At 37.3% G+C, this 26,394-nt stretch overlaps 1 protein-coding gene across 4 annotated transcripts in view; it reads left to right on the top strand.

The window, feature by feature from the left end:
- EDA (ectodysplasin A) overlaps nucleotides 1–26,394 on the top strand; it is a 362,845-nt gene that overhangs the window by 302,213 nt on the left and 34,238 nt on the right. The window lies entirely within an intron of this gene.

A 26,394-nucleotide genomic window follows, 5' to 3' on the forward strand; every position in this document is an offset into this window, starting at 1 on the left:
CACTTCACCTGAAGTGCTAAATCACTGACACCAGTAGACTGTCATAACTTACGTATGTATTGTAAAACTTAGAGCAACCACTAAGAACCACTATACTGAATGAAATACTCAAAAACATAAAGACAGAATCCTTTAAAAATATTCAAATTACTCACAATAAGGCAGGAAAGAGGAAAAGGGAATTATAAGCACAGGAAACAAACAGAAAACAAAGTGTAAAATGGCAGACTTAAGCACTAACAGATCAATAATTACATTAAGTGTAAATGGTCTAAATATACCAATTAAAAGACAGAGATTAGCAGAGTAGATTATAAAATATTACCCAACTATATGCTGTCTACAAAAAACTCATTTCAAATACAACAAAATAGGCAGGTTGAAAGTAAGAATGGAAAAGAATACACCATGCAAAAATTAATGAAAAAGAAGCAAGAGTGGTATGTGAATATAAGATAACATGCAATTCCGAGCAAAGAAAACTACTAGAGACAGAAGGGACATGGATATGATAAAGGAAAAATCCATCAGGGTGACCTAACGATCCTAAATGTGTACACACCAAACAACAGAGCCTCAAAATACATGAAACAAAGAAGAAATAGAAATATTTACAAATATAATTGGGGACTTCAACAACTTGCAACGATTGATAGAACTACTGGATGGAAAATCAACAACTATATAGAAGAACTGAACAACACGATGAACCCACAAAATCTAATTGACGTATATAGAGCACTACTCCCAACAACACCAGAGTACACATTTTGTAAGCACCCATGGAACATTTATCAAGATAAAAATCTATCCTGGGCCATGGAACAAGCCTCATCAAATTTAAGAGAAATGTAATAATAGAGTATGTTCTCTGATCATAATGGAATCAAACTAGAAATCAATAACAGAAAAAAACAACAGGAAAGTCTCCAAATACTTAGAAATTAAATAGCATGCCTCAAAATAATCCACAGGTCTAAGAGGAAGTCTCAAAGGAAGTTAAAAAATACATAGAGCTCAATGTAATTAAAATCTCCCCATCAAGAAATCTCCAAGTCCAGATGGTTTCACTGAATAACTACCACATATTTTAAGAATTAGCACCAATTTTACACAATCTCTTTCAGAAAATAGGAGAGATAGAATCATTTCCCAACTTATTTTATGAGACCAGTATCACCCTGATACCAAAACCAGACAAAACAACACTAAAAAGGAAACCTAAAGACCAATATCTCTCATCAAATTAAATGCAAAAATCCTCAACAAAATATTAGCAAATCAAATGCCATGATTTATAAAACAGTTAAGCACCATGACTAAGTGGGATTTATTCCAGGCTTTATTTAAGGCTGGTTCAACATTTGGAAATCAATACATTTAGCCCCACATATTGACAGACTAAAGAAGAAAAATTATATGATTATATCAATTGACACTGAAAAAAACACTTGACAAAATCCAACATGCATTCATGATTCAAACCCTCTGCAAACAAGAGGGGCACTTCCTCAAATTGATCAAAAGCATCTACCAAAAAAGCTACAGCTAACATCATGCTTTACGGTAAAAGGATGAATGTTGTACTCCTAAATTGGAACAAGACAAGAATATATATATATGTTCTCACCATTTTTACGCAACGTAGTACTGGAAATTTTTTTCTTGCCAAAAAGTCATACTGATCAGAAAAAAGAAATAAAACTATTTCTATTTGCAGATGATATAATCATCTATTTAGGAAATCCAGGGTATCTACCAAAAAAAAATCTTAGAACTAATATATGAGTTTAGCAAAGTCTCAGGCTACGAGATCAGAATGCAAAATTCAATTACATTTTTGTGTGTTCTTGTCATATTTAAAGTGAGTTTCTTGTAGACAGCTGTAATTGAATCATGTTTTTTTTAATTGAAGTATAGTTGATTTACAATATTTCAGGTGTACAGCAAAATGATTCAGTTATTATTTTCAGATTATTTTTCATTATAGATTATTACAAGGTACTGAATGTATTTCTCTGTGCTATACAGTCGGTCCTTGTTGTTTATCTATTTTATATATAATAGTGTGTATCTTTTAATCACAAACTCCTAATCCACAAGTCTGTTCTCTATGTCTGTGAGTCTGTTTCTGTTTTGTAAATAAGTTCATTTGCAGCATTTTTTTAGATTCCACATGTAAGTAATATAATGTGATATTTGTCTTTCTCTATCTGACTTACTTCACTTAGTATGATAATTTCTAGGGAGTCATGTTTTTTAATCCACTCTGTCAATCTGTCTTTTAATTGGCGCATTTAGGTGATTTACATTTAAGGTAATTATTGATATGTTGGGGATTAAATCTGCCATTATTTTCTGTTTTCTCTTTATTCTCTGATTTTCATTCATACTTTTTTTTCTGCTTTCCTCTGGGGTGCTTGACAGTTTTTAGAATTCCATTTTAATAGTGCATTTGAATATATCTCTTTGTGTAGATTGTTTAGTGGTTGCTCTTGACATTACATTATGTGTACATAACTTATCAGTCTACTGGTTTTGACATTCTACCTGTAAACTGTAGAAACCTTACCTCTCTTTTAAGTCCCTTTACTCTCCCCGCCCCCTGCCATATATAATATAATTGTCTTAAATATTCCTTGGCATATAATGTGAACCTTATAAGACAGTATGATAATTTTTGATTCAATTTTCAAAGGTAATTCAGAAAATTCAAGAGGACAAAGTCTATTGTATTTTTACCTTATTTTTACTCTTTTCTTTTGTCTTTCTTCCTTCCTGATGTTCCAAGATTCCTTCTTTTATCATTTCCTTTCTCTTTCAGAACTTCCTTTAGCCATTATTTTAGGTTAGGTATGCTGGTGACAAACTGTTAGTTTTCCTTCATCTGAGATGTCTTGATTTCCCTTTAATTCCTGAACAATATTTTCACTGGATATAGGACTCAGTGTTTGACAGTTCTTTTCTTTCAGCACTTGAAAAATGTTGTGTCACTTCCTTCTGGCCCTCCTTGCTTCTTATAAGAAATCCACTGCCATTTGAATTGTTTTTCCCCCATAGGAAAAGTTTCGATTTTTTACTGACTGCAAATGTTTTTCCTTTGTCTTTAGTTTTCAGAAGTATGATTTGATGTGACTGCTGTTGAGCCCATCACCTGAGCCTTTTATTTCAGCTTTCCTTTTTCAGTTCGAATATTACCACTTGGTTCCCCTTTATAGCTTCCGTTTCTTTGCTGAGACTTTATTTCTTTGTGAGGCTTCCAATTTTTTCATTTGTTTCAAGCATGTTTATAATTACTCATTGAAGCATTCTTAAGATGACTACTTTAAAAATCTTTATCATAAAGTCCTATCATCTCTACCATCTCACTGTTGACTTCAGTTGATTATCATTTTTCATTCAGTTTGAGATATTTATTCTTGGTTCTTGGTATGACGATTGTTTTTTTTTTTTTTTTCATTGAAACCATGACATTTTGCATTTTGTTTTAATGCTCTGGATCTTATTTTAACCTTCTTCTTTAACTGGGTTTTTGTGACACTGTTCTGTCAGGGGAAGAGGGGGTTGCCACCTCATTACTGCAAGGTAGAAGTAGAAGTTCAGGTCCCATCCTTTGACACCTGAGAGAGAAGGGGCTTCTCATTATTTCTGGGTAGGGATGGGAGTTCCAACTTACCACATGCTCAGTCTCTTCTGACCCTGCAGGTGGGGAGTCTAGTTACCTGCTGGCAGGGATGAAAGCTCCAGCTCCCTATTAGGCATTCTCTGACACCACATGAGCAGGGGTTTGGGGCACCTTGTTATAACTTCGTGAGGGAAGAATTCTAGGGTTCCACTTGGACTTTGATGGTGTGGTGGAGGGTGGGGCTGTAGGTATTTTTCTGTAGTGTTTGTCTGGAATAAAGAGATTATTATCTAAAAATTTTCTTTCTTGCTTAGATTGCTCCTTTCCTGGTACTTGGGCTCAGAGAGGAGGATTTTGTTTGAGCTTTTTCCTTGTCTTCTGTTCTTCTTTCTCAAGATTGTTTTGGCTATTTGGGATCTTTTGTGTTTCCATACAAATTTTAAACTTATTTGTTCTAGTTCTGTGAAAAATGCCATTGGTATTTTGAGAGGGATTGCACTGAATCTGTAGATTGCCTTGTGTAGTATGGTCATTTTAACACGATTAATTCTTCCAATCCATGAACACGGTATATCTTTCCATCTGTTTGTGTTGCCTTCAATTTCTTTCATCAGTGTCTTATAGCTTTCGAGTATATGTCTTCTACCTCCTTAGTTAAATTTATGTGTATGCATTTTGTTCTTTTTGATGTGATTATAAATTGCATTGTTTTCTTAATTTATCTTTCTAATGGTTCATTGTTAGTGTATAGAAATGCTACAGATTTCTGTATATTAATTTTGTATTGTGCAACATTACTGAATTCATTGATGAGTTCTAGTAGTTTCTTGGTGGTGTCTGTAGGATTTTCTATGTATAGTATTATATCATCTTCAAATAGGGACAGTTTTTCTTCTTCCTGTCCAATTTGGATTCCTTTTATTTCTTTTTCTTTTCTGACTGCTACAGCTAGGACTTCCAATACTATGTTGAATAAAAGTGGCCAATACCAACTTTGGGACACCCCAGACCACATGGGCCATGTCAGGAACTGGCCCCACCCACCAGCAGGCTGGCACTACATCTGAGATCCCCAGCTCCACAAACACCCACCCCGGATCCAGGCTCCACCCATTACTGGGCCAGCACTAGCCATGAAACCCACAGGGCTCCATAGCCAGCCACCTCATGACCTTGCCCAACCTACCAGCAGCCAGCAGCCTCTGCACAAGGCAGGAACTAAAAATCTACCAGACTGGATGCCAGCCACACCTACCAGACACCCACAGTAGTCATCCCACCACAAAAGTACTCATGCAGCCCACATAGGAAACACCCCCAGAGCAGATAGTTCTGGTGACCAGAGGGGAGTGCACTGCTGGGACGGAAAGGACATCTCCTACACAAGGCCATTTCTCCAAGGCTGAGAAATGTAACCAACATACTGAATACATAGAAATAAAAACAGCAAATTAGACTAAATGAAGCAACAGAGGAATACGCTCCAAAAGAAGGAAGAAGATAAAATCCCCAAAGAAGTACTAAGTGAAGTGGAGATAAGCAATCTACCCAGTAAAGTGTTCAAGGTAATGATCATAAAGATGTTTAAAGAACTCTGGAGAAAGTTGGATGAACAGAGCAAGAAGTTAGAAGCTTTTAATGAAGACTTAGAAAATCTAAAGAAAGACCAAACAGAGATGAAGAATACAATAACTGAAATAAAAAAATACACTGGAAGGAATCAACATTAGATTAGATGATACAGAGGAACAGATCAGAGACCTGGAAGACAGAGTAGTGGAAATCACTGAAGCTGAACAGAAAAACAAAAAAGAAAAAAGAATAAAAAGAAATGGGGACAGATTAAGAGACCTCTGGTACAGCATCAAGCATACTAACATTCTCATTATAAGGGTCACAGAAGGAGAAGAGAGAGAGAAAGGGGCAGAGAACATATCTGAAGAAATATTAACTGAAAATTTCCTTAACCTGGGAAGGGAAACATACATCCAAGTCCAAGAAGCACAGAAAGTCCCAAACAGGAAGAACCCAAAGAGGTCCACACCAAGACACATTGTAATTAAAGTGGCCAAAATGATAGAGAATATTAAAGGCAGCAAGGGAAAAGCAACAAGTTACATACAAGGGAACTCCCATAAGGCTAACAGCTAACTTTTCAGAAGACCACAAGGGGATGACACAATATATTGAAAGTGATGAAAGGTAAAAACCTACAACCAAGAATATTCTACCTGGCAAGGCTTTCATTCAGATTTGATAGAGAGATCAAAAGTTTTACAGGCAAGCAAAAGCTAAAAGACTTCAGCACCAACCAAACCATCTTTACAAGAAATGTTAAAGGGACTTCTCTAAGCAATAAAGAAAAGGCCATAACTAGAAAGATGAAAATTATGAAAGTAAAAGTCTCATGAGTAAGGGCAAATATACAGTAAAGGTACTAAATCAACCATATATAAAGCCTAGTAGGAAGATTAAAAGACAAAAGTAGTAAAATCATCTATAGCCCCAATATGTCGTTAAGGGATACACAGAACAAAAAGACGTAAAATATGGTGCTAAAAACAATAAAGGGGGATGGGGAGAGTAAAAATGCATTTGAATTTAAGAGATCAGCAACTTAAAATATTCACGTATACCAGAGAAAAAACATAATTTGAAAAGATACATGCACCCCAATGTTCATTGCAGCACTGTTTACAATATCTAGGCCACAGAAGCAACCTAAATGTCCATCAACAGAGGAATGGATAAAGAAGATGTGGTACATACATACAATGGAATATTACTCTGCCATAAAAAAGAACAAAATAATGCCTTTCGCAGCAACATGGCTGGACCTAGAGATTGTCATACTGAGTGAAGTAAGTCAGACAGAGAAAGACAAATATCATATAATATTGCTTGTATGTGGAATCCAAAAAAAGGGTACAAATGAACTTATTTACAAAACAAAAATAGAGTCACAGATGTAGAAAACAAACTTATAGTTACCAGAGGGTAAGTGGGTGGATAAATTGGGAGATTGGGATTGACATATGCACACTACTATATATAAAAGTAATAAGGACCTACTGTATAGCACAGGGAACCACTCGATACTCTGTAATGGCCTACATGGGAAAAGAATCTAAAAAAGAGTGGATATATGTATATGTATAACTGATTCACTTTGCTGTACACCTGAAACTAACACATTGTAAATCAACTATACTCCAATAAATTTTTTAAATCACATATACATATAGATTGTGTATACATATATATAAACCTCATGATAACCACAAACCAAAAATCTATGATAGATACACAAAAAAGAGAAAGGAATCCAAACATAACACTAAAGATAGTCATCAAATCACAAGAGAAGACAGCAAAAGAAGAAAAAAGGAATAAAAAAGAACTACAAAAACAATTAACAAAATGGCAATTAGTACATACCTATCAATAATTACTTTAAATGTAAATGGACGAAATGCTGCAATCAAAAGAGTGGCTGAATGGATACACAAATAAGACCCATATATATGATGCCTACAAGAGACTCACTGAAGATCTAGACACACACAGACTGAAAGTGAGGGGATGGGAAAAAATACTTCATGCAAGTGGCAACAAAAAGAAAACCAGGGTAGCAATACTGATATCAGAAAAAAATAGACTTTAAAACAAATACTATATCAAGAGACAAAGGAAGACCTTACATAATGATCAAGGGATCAATCCAAGAAGAAGATACAACAATTGTAAATATATATGCACCCAACATAGGAGCACCTAAATACGTACAGCAAATATTAACAGACATAAAGGGAGAATTGACAGTAATACAATAGTAGTAAGGGACTTTAACACCCCACTTACATCAGTGGACAGATCATCCAGAGAGAAAATTGATAGGGAAACACTGGCCTTAAATAACACATTATGCCAAATGGAATTTATAGCTATATATAGAGCATTCCATCCAAAAGCAGCAGAATACACATTCTTTTCAAGTGCACATGGAACATTCTCCAGGATAGCTCACATGCTAGGCCACAAAACAAGTCCCAGTAAATTTAAGAAAACTGAAATCATATCAAGCATCTTTTCCAACCACAACACTATGAGACTAGAAATCAGCTACAAGAAAAAAAGTACTAAAAACACAAACACGTGGAGCCTAAACAATATGCTACTAAATAACCAATGGATCACTGAATAAATCAAAAAAGAAAATAGTATACCTGGAGACAAATGAAAATGAAAGCACAACAATCCAAAGTCTATGTGACACAGTAAAAGCAGTTTTAAAAGGGAAGTTCATTGTGATACAAGCCTGCCTCAGGAAACAAGAAAATCTCAAACAACCTAACTTTACACCTAAAGGAATTAAAAAAGAACAAACAAAACCCAAAGTTAGTAGAAGGAAACAAATCATGAAGATCAGAACAGAAATAGATGAAATAGAAACTAAAAAAGAAGTAGAAAAGAGCAATGAAAATAAAAATTGATTCTTTGAAATAATAAACAAAATAGATAAACCTTTACTCAGATTCATCAAGAACAATAAGAGAGGGCCCAAATCAATACAATCAGAAATGAAACAGGAGAAGTTACAACCAACATCACAGAGATACAAGGGATCATAAGAGGTTACTACAAATAGTTATATGTCAATAAAATGGACAACCTAGAAGATATGAACAAATTCCTAGAAATGTACAATCTCCCAAGACTGGATTAGGAAGAAACAGAAAATAGGAACATGCCAATTACCAGTAATGAAACTGAATCAATAATAAAAACAACTCCCCAAAAACAAAAGTTTTGGACCACATGGCTGCACAGGTGAATTCTACCAAACATTTAGCAAAGAATTAACACCTGTCCTTCTCAAACTATTCCAAAAAATTGCAAGGAAGGTATGCTTCTGAACTCACTCTACAAGGCCAGCATCACCCTGATACCAAAGTCAGACAAAGATATCACAAAGAAAGAAAATTAAGGCCAATATAACTGATGAACGTAGATACAAAAATCCTCAACAAAAATACTAGCAAACCGAATTCACCAGTACATTAAAAGTATCATACACCATGATCAAGTTGGATTTATCCCAGGGAAGCTAAGATGGTTCAATACCTGCAAATTAATCAGTGTGATACAGGACATTAACAAATTGAAGAATGAAAACCATATGATCATCTCAATAGATGCAGAAAAAGCTTTTGACAAAATTCAACACCCATTTATTGCCAGAACTCTCTATAAAGTGCTTATAGAGGGAACATACCTCAGCATAATAAAGGCCATATATGACAAACCCACAGCTAACATCATACTCGATGGTGAAAAGCTGAAAGCATTTCCTCTAAGATCAGAACAAGACAAGGATGCATCCCATAAATTTTTAGGTGTTGTGTTTTCATTTTCATTCCATTCTGCGTGAGTTTTTTTGTTTGTTTCCTTTGAGATTTGTCTTGCTCAATGGTTGTTTGAAGTGTGTTTTTTAGTTTGCAAGTGTTAGTACATTTTCATATTTTCTTTTATTACTTATTTCTAGTCTGATTCCCTTTTGCTTGGAGAACACACTGTATTCTTTCAATGCATCTAGATTTGTTGAAGTTTGGTTTTTGACCCAGGATATGAATGTTCCATGAATGTCTTTGTGAATGTTCCATGGCACTTGAAAGAAAAATGTGTATTCTGCTGTTGTAGGGGGGAGGGTGTTACATAAATGGAAATGAGACCCTGTTGGATTATTCTACTGCTCAGTTCTGCTTTATCTTTGCTAATATTCTGTCTAGTAGGTCTATCAGTTGCTATGAGTCAGGTGTTAAAGTCCCTAACTATAATTTGGATTTGTCTCTCAGTCTTGTCAATTCTGTCTTGGTTTCATGTATTTTGAAACTCTATTGTTTAGTGCATACACATTAAGGATTGTTATGTCTTCTTGATATATTCATTCTTTTATCATTTTATGTTGTCCCTTTCTGTCTCTGGGAATTTTCGTTTTTCTAAAGTCTACTTTATCTCATAATAATGTAGCCATTACTCCTTTTTTGATTAATATTAGCATGATATGTCTCTTTCCATCCTTTTAACCTATGTCATTGTGTTTGAAGTATTTGTTGACAGCATATAATTAGATCATGTTATTTTTTAGTCCACTCTGCCTGCATCTGTCTTTTAATTAATATATTTAGACTGTTTATATTTTAAGTAATTGTTGATATGTTAGGGTTTGAGTATGCCATTTATTTACTATTTATTTTTGTTTCCTCTGTTTCTTTTCTCTTTCCTTTTTTTTTTTTTTGCACATTTTTCTCTTTCCTGGATTATTGGCACATTTTTTAGGATCTCATAGTTCTATTTATACAGTTTTTAGTATATCACTTAACATAACTTTCTTAGTGGTTGCTCTAGATATTAGTATATGTGTGTGTGTGTAAAACTTACCACAATCTACACCTATTAACAATTTACCATTTTGAATTAAGTATTGAAGCCTTACTATATTTAGGACCATTTAAATCCTTCCCACTTTTTAAATATAATTGTCTGAAGTATTTCCTCTACATACATTGAGCACTGCAACAGACATTGTCATAATTTTTATTTAAGCCATCAAATATGATTTAAGAAACTTGTGAAAATCAGGATAGTTTATTATATTTACCCTTATTTTTTCCCATTCCATTGTTCTTTTCTTTCTGAACTCTGAGCCTTCTGTTATCCTTTTTCCTTTTTGTTTGGAGAGCTTCCTTTAGCCATTTTAAAGGATGAATCTGCTAGCAAGAGATTCTCCTAATTTACCTTTGAGAAGCTCTTTAATTTATTTTCATTCCTGAATGTTAGGTTTGCTAGATATAGAACCCATGGTTAACAGTTCTTTTCTTTCAGTATATAAATAATGTTGCGCCACTTCCTTCTAACCTCCATGCTTTCAGATAGGAAATTTGTTTACCCTCTGATCTGTGTTCCTTTAAAGGTAATGCTTTGTTTCTCTCTAGTTGCTTTCAAAATAATTTCATTGTTTTTAGTTTTCAGAAGTTTAATTATGATGTTTATTGGTGTGGGTGTCTTTGGATATATCTTACTTGATGTTCATTCAGTTTGTTGAATCAGTATGTTTAAATCTTTCACCAAGATATGGGGAGTTGTCAGCCATTATATCTTTGAATACATTTTCAGTTCCACTCTTTCTCCTCTCCTTCTGGGCCTCCATTGATATTAACTTTAGCCATTTTGTTGTTCTACAGGTCCTTGAGGCTCTCTTCACTCTTATCAGTGCATTGGTCAGATTGAATAGACTGTTGTGCAGATTGAATAAACTCTACTCATCTGTCCTCAAATTCATTGTTTCTATCTTCTGTCATCTCCACTCTACTGTTGAGCCTCTTTAAAAGAGTGAGGTTCTTATTTTAGTTATTTTAATTTTAGTTTTATAATTCCCATTTCATTCTTTTTTATAACTTCTCTTCTTTGCTGAGGTTTTCTGTTTTTTTCATTTGTTTCAAAGGAATTTGTAATTAATTGTTGAGACAACTTCATGGTGGCTGATTTAAAACCTGTATCAGACAGTTTCAACAATCTGATTCATCTCAGTATTACATCAGTTGATTTTCTTTTCTCATTCATATTGTGATTTTTATGGGTTTTAGTATGATGAGTTATTTTATTATATCCTTGGATATTATATGAGAAGACTCTTGGTCCTATTTACATCTTCTATTTTAGCAGGCAGCATGCCTGGTTAGGTGTAATGTGTTCATTTTGACCTACTACTGTGAACTATAATTTCAACAACAATTTCATTTTCTGAGGCCTTACAGTGCTACTCTGGTCTGCTTCATGATCTAGCTCTATTTCAGCTCCTGCTTTGTCTCCACTGGTGCCACCTATGGGAGCAGAAGGTGCTTCTATGGCCCACCCAGTGTCATTAGGTAGAAGGCCAGGAATGCCAGAACTGTAGGGCAGAGAATGTTTTCCCTTGCCTGTTCTCTGGACAGCCGGTGCTGGTGGACTCTTCACTTCATCTCTCCTGGTGCCTACAGAGGAAGAAATCACCTAACTGGGCTGCCTTATGCTGCTAGATAGAATACCAGGAAATACAGGTTCTGTATGGGTCTTTGCCACTGGGTAGAGGTTTAGGAATTCCTGACCCTGGTTCATCTTCTGCCACTCATTGGAGGGACAGGAAACACTTTGTATAGGAATGGATTTCATATTTTAAAGCTCCCTAATATAATGCTGATGTGATATCTGCCTTTGTGTGATTTTTATCATATTGCCAGCACTGGATGTTTGTTTCTTATTGAACTATCATTTTTTCCCTCCTTTGAACCCAATATCTATTGCTTTCCAAGACTGTTACAAAGAAAGTTGTAACAAGTGGCAAAAATGAAAGATTTGGCATCAAATAACCCGAGTTTGAGTCTTGATTCTGCCTTTGACTGTGGGATACTAGACAAGTGATCTTCTCTTCCTTGAGTTTCTATTGTATTCCTTGTAAAATGGACATACTGCCACCCACCCACAGTTAATGGAAAGATTAAGTCAAAAAAAAATTGCAAATTCACTGTGTAAAATGATATGGAAAGGGGGTGGCACTTTTCTTACTCATCTGCTGTTCTCTGTAATCATTTCTGTTCTTGTCATCTCTGTACCATGAGCACCCCACTAGATGACCCTATTGTGCCAACCCTAAAGCTCTTGTTCTTGAATTCTAATCCTTGGACTGGTGCCAGGCTGACTACATAAGAATCACCTAGGGCTTGCTTTTGAAATACAGATTCCCTCGCTCTACCCCCAGATTTTATTGAGTAGATCTGAGCTGAGGCCCAGAGTTTTTAAACTCTGTATTTCTAAAATTCTCTCCAGACAATTCTTCAGACACAGCCAGTTATGAGACCCACTTTGTCTGAAACACTTAGCACCATACCTTGCATATGGCAGACAGTCAGAAAATGGTTACTAAATTAAAGAAATTCTGGAAAAGAGAAATCCATATGACTAAAAAGAAGTTGGATCTTAGAAAGAGAGGAGAAAGGAGCTAGAGTATATGACACCAAAGAAAGGGAGACATTTCATGGCTGTTTTCTATTCCATGGTGAGTTATTTTGAAGACTCAGGCAAGTTGTTCTCCATTTGTGGAATGAACTAAACAATAGACAATATGCATAAATGATAGCAAGAGCAACTTCCATTATTTCCAGGAAGAATTTCTTGACCCTGGGTGGGATTCAGGGTTAAAGCAGATTACAGCAACATGTTGCAAACTAGCCATCCATAATGTTTCAAACTCCTACCCCTCCTAGGTCAAAGGGGACCTAGCCACATGATCTCTTAACATTCCCTTCCACTTCTGTGATTCCAGCTACATCATGAGTCCTTACAAGCAAAGTAAATTAAACTAGCAATTATTGCCTTTTAAATGCTAGTGATTTTAAGAGTTTTCTCTGAAAAGTCTTAGTCAATAGGAACATAAGACTATGAATAACACCAAAATATTTAGCTGTCTATTGAAACTTCTTCACAGTATCAAATAAAATGGGAACCGATGCAACTGGACCAGAGCTTGGTTAAGTAGGTAACAGATTTATTGGACTTGCTCATTTTTAAAATTAAGGTTATAAACAACATATGTCAAAAATCTTATAAAACTGCTCTGGAAATCATCTTCCTGGAAAGCCAAAATCCCTGCTAATGTTCTGAATTTGCTTTTCAGAACTGAAAGATGACATCGTATACATCTGCAGCACTGTTTGAAACAATGCTTCTTTGAAACAGAGCTTACTCTGTGTGGGTGTGCATTCAGTAGCAACCCCAAAGTTTCAAACACCTGGTCTCTTCCCAGAATGTAATCCAGCCAATCCCTTGAGAGAAGACAGCTTTCCTATTTACAAATACAGGTGGTGTTGCTATGAGTTACAGTTTTCTGGAAGTTTTCATACATAGTTCATGATTTTAAAGCAAAAGGAAATCATATGAGAGTGAAATCACCAGATCTTCGGTCTATCCTGAAGGCTAGAGACTTGAGGAGAATCTCAATTGGCTCTTTTTATTTTTGCTGTCACATATGTAAGTCTCCTGTTGAATCTCTCTGGTCCACTGTTCCCTCTAATGAAGTCATGTTCTGTGCTCAGGGTAGTAATATCCTCAGAAGCAGATGTCTCCCATAAAGCATGACCTCATTCATTGGAATGGGAAGAGCCAGCAGTAGACTGCTGGGGTAAAATGGAGGGAAGGGCTTTGTTTAAAAATAGTTTTCTTAAATAATGTGTTCAACTTTTTATGAATTTCTATAAAAAGGCAAATCTAATTTGTTACTGTTTTTTGTTAGACTCATTCCTCAAATACAGAAGGGGCAACCACTAGGCCAGAAGGAACAGAGTCCTTACAGAGCATAGACACTTCCATCCAGTTGTTTGTTATAGTGTGACAGATTTGGGTATAAAAGGGTGAAATTTGGGCTTTTCCAGATGCTAAATCTAGGCTCTGTATCAGACCCCACTGAATCACAGCCTAGATTTCAACAAGCATTTTATAACAGCCCTGGAGCTCAGAGGAAATAAACTTAAGTGCTCAAGGAAAGTTACTGACCCAGATGCTCTCAGCAAATTAGGCAAGTGGGAACATTGCTAGAGAAGGAAAGGGTAGAGGAAAAGGGTGGACCAGTTAGAAAGATGCAGTTTGAAGCAATCCAAACTTGCTCAGGAGAATGGGCTTTCCACGTTATTCCTGTTCCAGTTGTAGGGCAGTTCCTGAGCACTGACTTCTCAAATTATTAGGAATAATTGAAATTTATGACACCCTATAACCAGGCCTTTCAGTCACAGCCCACATGTTCTAGTGTGCTCTTTGCTTCTGTTTGTGTCTATGCAGAAAGTGAGCATCCTAAGTAAAGAAGCTACAAAGAGCTAATTTCCTAGACAAAAGGCAAAGATCTTTCCACAAACAGGATCACAAGGAAATATAAGGTACTTATCATCAGAGCTCAGCATCTGTAATTTGTAAGTTTAATCACTACATTCCCATAAGAAGTCTGTTTCACGGGAGCTTCAAGATGGTGGAAGAGTAAGACGTGGAGATCACCTTCCTCCCCACAAATACATCAGAAATACATCTACATGTGGAACAACTCCTACAGAACACCTATTGAATGCTGGCAGAAGACCTCAGGCCTCCCAAAAGGCAAGAAACTCCCCACGTACCTGGGTAGGGCAAAAGAAGAAACAGAGACAAAACAACAGGGAAAGGACCTGCACCAATGGGAGGAAGCTGCGAAGGAGGAAAAGTTTCCACACACTAGGAAGCCCCTTCGTGGGCCAAGATGGGGGGAGTAGATGGGCAGGAAGCTTCGGAGCCATGGAGGAGAGCACAGCAACAGGGGTGCAGAGGGCAAAGTGGAGAAATTCCCACACAGAGGATCGGTGCCGACCAGCACTCACCAGCCCGAGAGGTTTGTCTGCTCACCCGCCAAGATGGGTGGCAGCTGGGAGCTGAGGCTCGGGCTTCGGAGGTCGGATCCCAGGGAGAGGACTGGGGTTGGCTGCGTGAACACAGCTTGAAGGGGCTAGTGCGCCACAGCTAGCCAGGAGGGAGTCCGGGAAAAAGTCTGGAGCTGCTGAAGAGGCAAGAGACGTTTTCTTGCCTCTTTGTTTCCTGGTGCACGAGGAGATGGGATTAAGAGCACCGCTTAAAGGAGCTCCAGAAATGGGCACGAGCCGCAGCTATCAACACGGACCCAGAGACAGGCATGAAATGCTAAGGCTGCTGCTGCAGCCACCAAGAAGCCTGTGTGCAAGCACAGGTCACCATGCACACCTCCCCTCCTGGGATCCTGTGCAGCCCTCCACTGCCAGGGTCCCATTATCCAGGGAAAACTTCCCCGGGAGGACACACGGCGCCTCAGGCTGGTGCAAAGTCATGCCAGCCTCTGCCGCCGCAGGTTTGCCCCACACTCCGTACCCCTCCCTCCCCACGGCCTCAGTGAGCCAGAGGCCCCAAATCAGCTGCTCCTTTAACCCCATCCTCTCTGAGCAAAGAACAGGAGCCCTCAGGCGACCTACACACAGAGGCGGATCCAAATACAAAGCTGAACCCCAGGAGCTATGCGAACAAAGAAGAGAAAGAGAAATTCTCCCAGCAGCCTCAGTAGCAGTGGATTAAATCTCCACAATCAACTTGATGTACCCTGCATCTGTGGAATACCTGAATAGACAACGAATCATCCCAAATTGAGGAGGTGGACTTTGGGAGCAATGATATTTTTTTTTTCCCTTTTTCTCTTTTTGTGAGTGTGTGTGTGTATGCTTCTGTGTGTGATATTGTCTGTATAGCTTTGCTTTTACCATTTGTCCTGGGGTTCTCTCTGTCCTTTTTTTTTTTTTTTTTGGTATAGTTTTTAGCACTTGTTATCATTGGTGGATTTGTTTTTTGGTTTGGTTGCCTCTTCTTTCTTTCTTTCTTTCTTTTTAAATTTTTCCATTACTTTTATTAAAAATTTTTAATAATTATTTTTTATTTTTCATTTTAATAACTATTTTATTTTACTTTATTTTATTTTATTGTATCTTCTTCTTTCTTTCTCTTTTTTCTCCCTTTTGTTCTGAGCCGTGTGGATGACAGGCTCTTGGTGCTCCAGCCAGGCGTCAGGGCTGTGCCTCTGAGGTGGGAGAGCAAAGTTCAGGACACTGGTCCACAAGAGATCACCCAGCTCCATGTAATATCAAACGGCAAAAATCTCCCAGAGATCTCCATCTCAACGCCAAGACCCAGCTCCACTCAACAACCAGCAAGCTACAGTGCTGGACACCCTATGCCAAACATATAGCAAGAGAGGAACACAACCCCATCCATTAGCAGAGAGGCTGCCTAAAACCATAATAAGGCCACAGACACCCCAAAACACACCACCAGACGTGGACCTGCCCACCAGAAAGACAAGATCCAGCCTCATGCACCAGAACACAAGCACTAGTCCGCTCCACCAGGAAGCCTACACAACCAAGTGAACCAATCTTAGCCACTGGGGACAGACACCAAAAACAATGGAAACCAAGAACCTGCAGCCTGCAAAAAGGAGACCCCAAACACAGTAAGTTAAGCAAAATGAGAAGAAAGAGAAACAGCAGATGAAGGAGCAGGGCAAAAACCCACCAGACCTAACAAATGAAGAGGAAATAGGCAGTCTACCTGCAAAAGAATTCAGAATAATGATAGTAAAGGTGATCCAAAATCTTGGAAATAGAATGGAGAAAATACAAGAAACGTTTAACAAGGACCTACAAGAACTAAAGAGCAAACAAACACTGATGAACAACACAATAAATGAAATTTAAAATACTCTAGAAGGGATCAATAGCAGAATAACTGAGGCAGAAGAATGGATAAGTGACCTGGAAGATAAAATACTGGAAATAACTACTGCAGAGCAGAATAAAGAAAAAAGAATGAAAAGAATTGAGGACAGTCTCAGAGACTTCTGGGACAACACTAAATGCACCAACATTCGAATTATAGGGATCCCAGAAGAAGAAGAGAAAAAGAAAGGGACTGAGAAAGTATTTGAAGAGATTATAGTTGAAAACTTCCCTAATATGGGAAAGGAGATAGTTAATCAAGTCCAGGAAGCACAGAGAGTCCCATATAGGATAAATCCAAGGAGAAACACGCCAAGGGACATATTAATCAAACTATCAAAAGTTAAATACAAAGAAAAAATATTAAAAGCAGCAAGGGAAAAACAACAAATAACACACACGGGAATCCCCATAAGGTTAACAGCAGATCTTTCAGCAGAAACTCTGCAAGCCAAAAGGGAGTGGCAGGACATATTTAAAGTTATGAAGGAGAACAGGCTACAACCATGATTACTGTACCCAGCAAGGATCTCATTCAGATTTGCTGGAGAAATTAAAACCTTTACAGACAAGCAAAAGCTAAGAGAATTCAGCACCACCAAACCAGCTTTACAACAAATGCTAAAGGAACTTATCTAGGCAGGAAACACAAGAGAAGGAAAAGACCTACAATAACCAACCCAAAACAGTTAAGATAATGGTAATAGGAACATACATACCGATAATTACCTTAAATGTAAATGAATTAAATGCTCCAACCAAAAGACATAGACTGGCGGAATGGATACAAAAACAAGACCCGTATATATGCTGTCTACAAGAGACCCACCTCAAACCTAGGGACACATACAGACTGAAAGTGAGAGGATGGAAAAAGTTATTCCATGCAAATGGAAATCAAAAGAAAACTGGAGTAGCAAATCTCATAACAGACAAAATAGACTTTAAAATAAAGGCTATCACAAGAGACAAGTAAGGACACTACATAATGATCAAGGGATCAATCCAAGAAGAAGACATAACAATTGTAAATATTTATGCACCCAACATAGGAGCACCTCAATACATAAGGCCAATGCTAACAGCCATAAAAGGGGAAATTGACAGTAACACGATCATAGTAGGGGACTTTAATACCCCACTTTCACCAATGGACAGATCATACAAAATGAAAATAAATAAGGAAACACAAGCTTTAAATGATACATTAAACAAGAAAGACTTAATTGATATTTATAGGACATTCCATCCAAAAACAACAGAATACACATTCTTCTCAAGTGCTCATGGAACATTCTTCAGGTTAGATCATATCTTGGGTCACAAATCAAGCCTTCATAAATTTAGGAAAATTGAAATCATATCAAGTATCTTTTCTGAACACAATGCTATGAGACTAGATATCAATTACAGGAAGAAATCTGTAAAAAATACAAACAAACACATGGAGGCTCAACAATACACTACTAAATAACCAAGAGATCACTGAACAAATCAAAGAGGAAATCAAAAAATACCTAGAAACAGATGACAATGACAACATGATGACCCAAAACCTATGGGATGCAGCAAAAGCAGTTCTAAGAGGGAAGTTTATAACAATACAATCCTACCTTAAGAAACAAGAAACATCTCAAATAAACAACCTAACCTTACACCTAAAGCAATTAGAGAAAGAAGAACAAAAAAACCCCAAAGTTAGCAGAAGGAAAAAAATCACAAAGATCAGATCAGAAATAAATGAAAAAGACATGAAGGAAATGAAAGCAAGGATCAATAAAACTAAAAGCTGGTTCTTTGAGAAGATAAACTAAATTGATAAACCATTAGCCAGAGTCATCAAGAAAAAAAGGGAGAAGACTCAAATCAATAGAATTAGAAATGAAAAAGGAGAAGTAACAACTGACACTGCAGAAATACAAAGGATCATGAGAGATTGCTACAAGCAGCTCTATGCCAATAAAATGGACAACCTAGAAGAAATGGACCAATTCTTAGAAATGCCCAACCTTCCAAGACAGAACCAGGAAGACATAGAAAATATGAACAGGCCAATCACAAGCACTGAAATTGAAACTGTGATTAAAAATCTTCCAACAAACAAAAGCCCAGGACCGGATGGCTTCACAGGTGAATTCTATCAAACGTTTAGAGAAGAGCTAACACCTATCCTTCTCAAACTCCTCCAAAATATCGCAGAGGGAGGAACACTCCCAAACTCATTCTACAAGGCCACCATCACCCTGATACCAAAACCAGACAAAGATGTCACAAAGAAAGAAAACTATAGGCCAATATCACTGATGAATATACATGCAAAAATCCTCAGCAAAATACTAGCAAAGAGAAACCAACAGCACATTAAAAGGATCATACACCATGATCAAGTGGGGTTTATACCAGGAATGCAAGGATTCTTCAATATACGCAAATCAATTAATGTGATACACCATAGTAACAAACTGAAGGAGAAAAACCATATGATCATCTCAATAGATGCAGAGAAATCTTTCGACAAAATTCAACACCCAATTATGATAAAAACCCTCCAGAAAGTAGGCACAGAGGGAACTTTCCTCAACATAATAAAGGCCATATATGACAAACCCACAGCCAACATCATGCTCAATGGTGAAAAACTGAAACCATTTCCACTAAGATCAGGAACAAGACAAGGTTGCCCACTCTCACCACTATTATTCAACATAGTTTTGGAAGTTTTTGCCACAGCAATCAGAGAAGAAAAAGAAATAAAAGGAATCCAAATCTGAAAAGAAGAAGTAAAGCTGTCACTGTTTGCAGATGACATGATACTATTCATAGAGAATCCTAAAGATGCCACCAGAAAACTACTAGAGCTAATCAATGAATTTCATAAAGTAGCAGGATACAAATGTAATGCACAGAAATCTCTTGCATTCCTATACACTAATGATGAAAAATCTGAAAGTGAATTTAAGAAAACACTCCCATTTACCACTGCAACAAAGAGAATAAAATACCTAGGAATAAACCTACCTAAGGAGACAAAAGACCTGTATGCAGAAAATTATAAGACACTTATGAAAGAAATTAAAGACGATACAAATAGATGGAGAGACATACCATGTTCTTGGATTGGAAGAATCAACATTCTGAAAATGAGTCTACTACCCAAAGCAATCTACAGTTTCAATGCAATCCCTATCAAACTACCACTGGCATTTTTCACAGAACTAGAACAAAAAAATCTCACAATTTGTATGGAAAAACAAAAGACCCAGAATAGCCAAAGCAATCTTCAGACAGAAAAACGGAGCTAGAGGAATCAGGCCTCCTGACTTCAGACTATACTACAAAGCTGCAGTAATGAAGACAGTATGGTACTGGCACAAAAACAGAAATATACATCAATGGAACAGGATAGAAAGCCCAGAGATAGACCCACGCACATATGGTCACCTTATCTTTGATAAAGGACGCAAGAATATACAGTGGAGAAAAGACAGCCTCTTCAAAACGTGATGCTGGGAAAACTGGACAGCTACATGTAAAAGAATGAAATTATAAAACTCCCTAACACCATACACAAAAATAAACTCAAAATGGATTAAAGACCTAAATATAAGGCCAGACACTATAAAACTCTTAGAGGAAAACATAGGCAGAACACTCTATGACATAAATCACAGCAAGATCCTTTGTGACCCACATCCTAGAGAAATGAAATAAAAACAAAAATAAACAAATGGGACCTAATGAAACTTAAAAGCTTTTGCACAGCAAAGGAAACCATAAACAAGACGAAAAGACAACCCTCAGAATGGGAGAAAATATTTGCAAATGAAGCAACTGACAAAGGATTAATCTCCAAAATTTACAAGCAGCTCATGCAGCTCAACATCATAAAAACAAACAACCCAATCCAAAAATGGGCAGAAGACCTAAATAGACATTTCTCCAAAGAAAATATACAGATTGCCAACAAGCACATGAAAGAATGCTCAACATCATTAATCATTAGAGAAATGCAAATCAAAACTACAGTGAGATATCATCTCACACCAGTCAGAATGGCCATAATCAAAAAATCTACAAGCAATAAATGCTGGAGAGGCTGTGGAGAAAAGGGAACCCTCTTGCACTGTTGGTGGGAATGTAAATTAATACAGCCACTATGGAGAACAGTATGGAGGTTCCTTAAAAAACTAAAAATAGAACTACCATACGCCCCAGCAACCCCACTACTGGGCATATACCCAGAGAAAACCATAATTCAAAAAGAATCATTTGCCAAAATGTTCATTGCAGCTCTATTTACAATTGCCAGGACATGGAAGCAACCTAAATGTCGATCAACAGATGAATGGATAAAGAAGATGTGGCACATATATACAATGGAATATTACTCAGCCATAAAAGGAAACGAAATTGGGTTATTTGTAGTGAGGTGGATCGACCTAGAGTCTGTCATATAGAGTGAAGTAAGTCAGAAAGAGGAAAACAAATACCATATGCTGACACATATATATGGAATCTAAAAAAAAGAAGAAAAATAATGGTTGTGAAGAACTTAGGGGCAAGACGGGAATAAAGACGCAGACCTTCTAGAGAATGGACTTGAGGATATGGGGAGGGGGAAGGGTAAGCTGGGACAAAGTGAGAGTGGCATGGACATATATACACTACCAAACGTAAAATAGATAGCTAGTGGGAAGCAGCCGCATAGCACAGGGAGATCAGCTCGGTGCTTTGTGACCACCTCACAGGGTGGGATAGGGAGGATGGGAGGGAGGGAGACGCAAGAGGTGAGAGATATGGGGACATATGTATATGTATAAATGATTTACTTTGTTATAAAGCAGAAAGTAACACACCCTTGTAAAGCAATTATACTCCAATAAAGATGTTTAAAAAAAAAAAAGAATAGAATCCTCTCAAAAAAAAAGTGTGTTTCAGTTACAGTTGTGCGTTAAAAAGTGAAGGCATGCCAGTAATTCTGTAAATATGAATTGATGGTGATACATACTGAAATTAAATTTATTTCTCCAACTCCTACATTAGTCGTCTTTGCTGGCAACTAGCCCTCCTCCAAAGATCAATTTAAGCTCATCTCTACCATAAAGAAAACCTTCCCAGAGAAAACCTCCCAGACTTCATTTCTCATGCTCCTTGAGCCCATCCATCTCCTTCCTCCTTCCACATATCTCTCATCCTTCTCTCTAGAGGCAATGACATTGGTACCTGAAATGAAAATACACAGAAAACAGGTAAGAAGAGATCAATGGACTTTTTCCTAAGTTAGTGTGGTGGGGTAAACTGTTACCAAAAAACTGAGACTATATATCAATTGTCCCTCCAGGAAGTGCTACAAACCATGAGTAGCTGTAAATGTTTTAAATGAAAGCTATTGTACATTTTTTTCCACCACGGAGAAAAACCACCCAATGACATCCTAGGGAAAAAAAGGAATTAGGCCCAAATCAAGATATTATAGAACTGATACTTCCCTTGCTCTATAAACCTGCAAAGTAAGCAAAGAGAAGGAATACTTCTCAATACAGTTAATGAAATTGGTATAACCTTGATAACAAACCCTTCCAAAAAGCAGCACCAAAAAGAAAACTAAAGATGTCTCACATAAAAAATCCTAAATAAACTACTACCAAATCAAACCCTGCAAAATAGTTAAAGTATAACATGTCATGACCAAGTAGGGTTTGTCTTAGGAAAGAAAAGATGGTTCAATAATAGGAAATCTCTTAATATCACATTACATCATTGGCTCAAAGGATATGTTATATGATCAGTTCAGATAGATTTGATAAAAATTTAACACCATTTTCTGATAATCCTTAGTAAACTAGGAATAAAATAAAATAAAAGGGTATTATTTAATACGATAAAGAATTTCTTGTGCTTTATAAGAAATAGCATAGTACTTACTGGTAAATATATTAGAGACTTTCCTGCCAAAATCAAATCAAATCAAAGATGCTCATTATAGCTGCTGATGTTCAACATTATTCTTTTTTTTAATTCTTTTTTTTAAATTAATTAATTTATGTATTTGGCCACACCACACAGCTTTGGGATCTTAGTTCCCCAACTAGGGATTGAACCCGGGCCCCCTGCAGTAGAAGCATGGAATCCTAACCACTGGACCGCCAGGGAATTCCCTTCAACATTACTTTTGAAGTGGTAGCCAATGCAATGAGGCAAGAAACTGAAATAAGAAGTGTTGGGCTTCCCTGATGGCGCAGTGGTTGAGAATCTGCCTGCTAATGCAGGGGACACGGGTTCGAGCTCTGGTCTGGGAGGATCCTGCATGCCGTGGAGCAACTGGGCCCTTGAACCACAAATACTGAGCCTGCGCGTCTGGAGCCTGTTCTCCGCAACAAGAGAGGCCACAATGGTGAGAAGCCCGCGCACCGCGATGAAGAGTGGCCCCCGCTTGCCACAACTAAAGGAAGCCCTCGTGCAGAAACGAAGACCCAACACAGCCAAAAAAAAAATAAATAAATAAATAATAATTAAAGGTGCTAATAATTTTTTTAAAAGGGGAAAAAAAGAACTGTTAACTATTGAGCAATTATACAACCTATCATTATTTTTACAGATATGATTCTATAGCTAGAAAACCCAAGATAGTTGATCAAAAAGATAAGACAAATAAGAGAGATCACCAACGTGGCCAGGTCTTATATTGTCTGTTTCATGTAGCACAAATATAGTGTTAAACATCTTGTGTTCAAACAACATTTATGAGTTGAATATAATTGAAAGAATTAACTGAAAAGAAAAGAACTTTCTACAGGAAGCTAAATCCTTCAAGACCATTTCAGAATGTTGCTGTGCCTTAGGATTTTCACTCTGAACACTAATTTTTTTAGATTAAAGTCTTGGTTATTTGAGCTTTCTGTTTGCTTGGTTTGGGGGATGAATTAAATTTATATGCTTATGAAATTTTGCAACGAACTTATATTTATTGTGTGCCTAAAGAATATCTTGTACATGTTATTTATGTTATCTTTTATAATCCTTAAAACTCTCTAAGGTAAGTAGTAGTATCCCCATTTTACAAATGAGGGTGCACTCAGAGAGATGAAGCAACTTTCTCTGTGTCATTACAGCACTTAGTAAGTGGTGGAGCTGGGGCTTGAATGCAATTCTGTGGCTTACAATAATGTATCCAATATCCCTGCAAAGGAAAATGTATTTCCTGGAATAAAGTTCTGCAGAATACAATGTGTAGAACATGGCATGCACAATTGGGGTGGCAATACTGAAAATAGAAAAGCAAGCTCACATTTTCCATGTTGAAGGATAACCTCAGGTGAAGCCAGATAGGTATACCCTTTTTGGGAAAAAAATAAAATTGAATTGGCTCTTCCTAAATTAAAGTATTGAGCAGCACTTCCATCCTAGGGCAGGTACTAATGTAAATGACCAGAGAGTGCACACAAACTGAGCATTGGAAGTTCCCATTTGTCCTGTTATAAGAAGAATCCAATGTGACTCAGGTTGAGCCTTGTCTCTGATTAAAGGGACACTATATGCACAGCAGGACAGCATCTAGCCATCTCGGACTATTCTGGGACCCAGTCAAGAGCCATGTTGCATATGTGTGGTTTTCAATGTAACTGCTATGTGTGGTTTGGCTGTTCAGCTGTCATGGCTGCACTCCTCCCCAGTGAAAGGGAACCAGAGGACCACCCACCCGCCCTTAGCAAGGCTGACAAAATTACTTCTGGGGATAGCACATGGCACCAGCCATCTGGGCCCATTGATGGGGTTGACCTGCCCACAGGAGGATAGGGTAGCTCTGATGATTTATGTCATGCCCCCAGATCAGATTTTCTCTCATTCCTCTGCTTTGCCCAACAAAAAGGTTAGGATGATAAATTGTCAGTGTAACCTTTAACACATTTAATGAATTAACACATCTCAACTGCTAAAGCAATCCATATGATTCATGTGCATACTGCATACAACAATTTCTTGCATTTTCTTAGCACCTCACACTTTCAAAAATTTGATTTTCTTTCTATCTCATTTATCCCCAGAGCTGAAGGTTGAATGCCCCAGATTTCAAGCCCAAGTGAAGAGGAGAATGGTGCTACCGTTAACAGAAATGAAGGAAGTGGCACTCAGGGCTTTACCTAGAGCACTGGTTCTCAAGCTTGGCCACACATTAGAATCACCCCAGGCACTTTTAAAAATTCTCATGTCCATGTCCAGCTCCAAACCAGTTGCATCAGAATCTCTAGGGGTGGGGTCCAGGCACTGAGAGTTTTTGAAGTTTCCCAGGTGATTTCAATGTACAGCCAGATTTGAGAACCACTAACTTAGAAGATGAGTTCAATCTGAAGCATGTGAGTTCCAAGAAACAGGAATGTGTTCAAGGGGCAATGTCACAATGGTAGTTGAAGACATGGGCTGTGATTTAGGAAGTATGATTCTCCATAAGTGTTGAAGCCCTGAAAATAAATATACTCATGAGAGAGTATATAAGTAGAGAAAAGCAAGAGCCTGAAGGCTAACCTTTGCTATTCATAGTAAGATTTCTCTGTTAACCTAGTTTAAATTTTTTTTAAAGCCACGTGGTTTCAAAATGAAAAAGACATACTTGAGTAATAGCGGCCTTTGTGGAAGGAATTGTGCATGTATCTAAAGGGAACTAAGGGTGTAATGCATTTGGACATTAAAAAAACCTTTAATTGAAGCTCTGCAGCAAAGGTTATCATGCTTTAAGTTGTGTCACCATGCACTGTGCAATTAGAGGGACCATCCTATGAAGAGGGCTTGAATGCAGGGATAAAGGGTAATGACAAACACACATCTTACTTGGTTGGGAAGCATAAACAGTAGAGTTTCTATAATAGCCATTTCTGGTTTCATTTAACATTTTTATATATGGTCTGAATGAGAGTTTGCAGTAATATGTCTAAGTTCTTAGATGATGAATCATTTAGTCCAAACACCCATTCAAAGCTCTGCTACTTACTGGCTGTGTGACCCCTGACAAGTTACTTAACCTCTCCTGTCCTGTTTCCTTGGCTCTAAAATAATGAAATCGGACATAAACGTCTCAGCTAGAAATTCTATAGCTTAGCTTAACTCAGCTCCCCTCTCTGTGTCTACAAAGAAAACAACACATAATCAAGTTCTTTAGTTGATTAGAGCAATGTTAGAGCGTGACGATTATGGGGTCAAGGATCAGAGAAAGCAATTGTTAGAATTATTCACTATACAGAGTTCATTGTAACCAGATTGGCAAAGCACTGTTTCTGCCAGCCATCTGCTGGATCATAAAAATAGCTTTGTTATACAGGACCATACTTTATAATTGGATTTAACCTGTATCACAGATTTCTTCAACAATAAATTTATAAATCTCTTATACAGCATTTTAGAGCTGAGGTTCACAGGATTTTAGAG

This window comes from Eschrichtius robustus, chromosome X, assembly GCF_028021215.1.
Source record: "Eschrichtius robustus isolate mEscRob2 chromosome X, mEscRob2.pri, whole genome shotgun sequence".
In the NCBI taxonomy this organism is placed as follows: Eukaryota; Metazoa; Chordata; class Mammalia; order Artiodactyla; family Eschrichtiidae; genus Eschrichtius; species Eschrichtius robustus.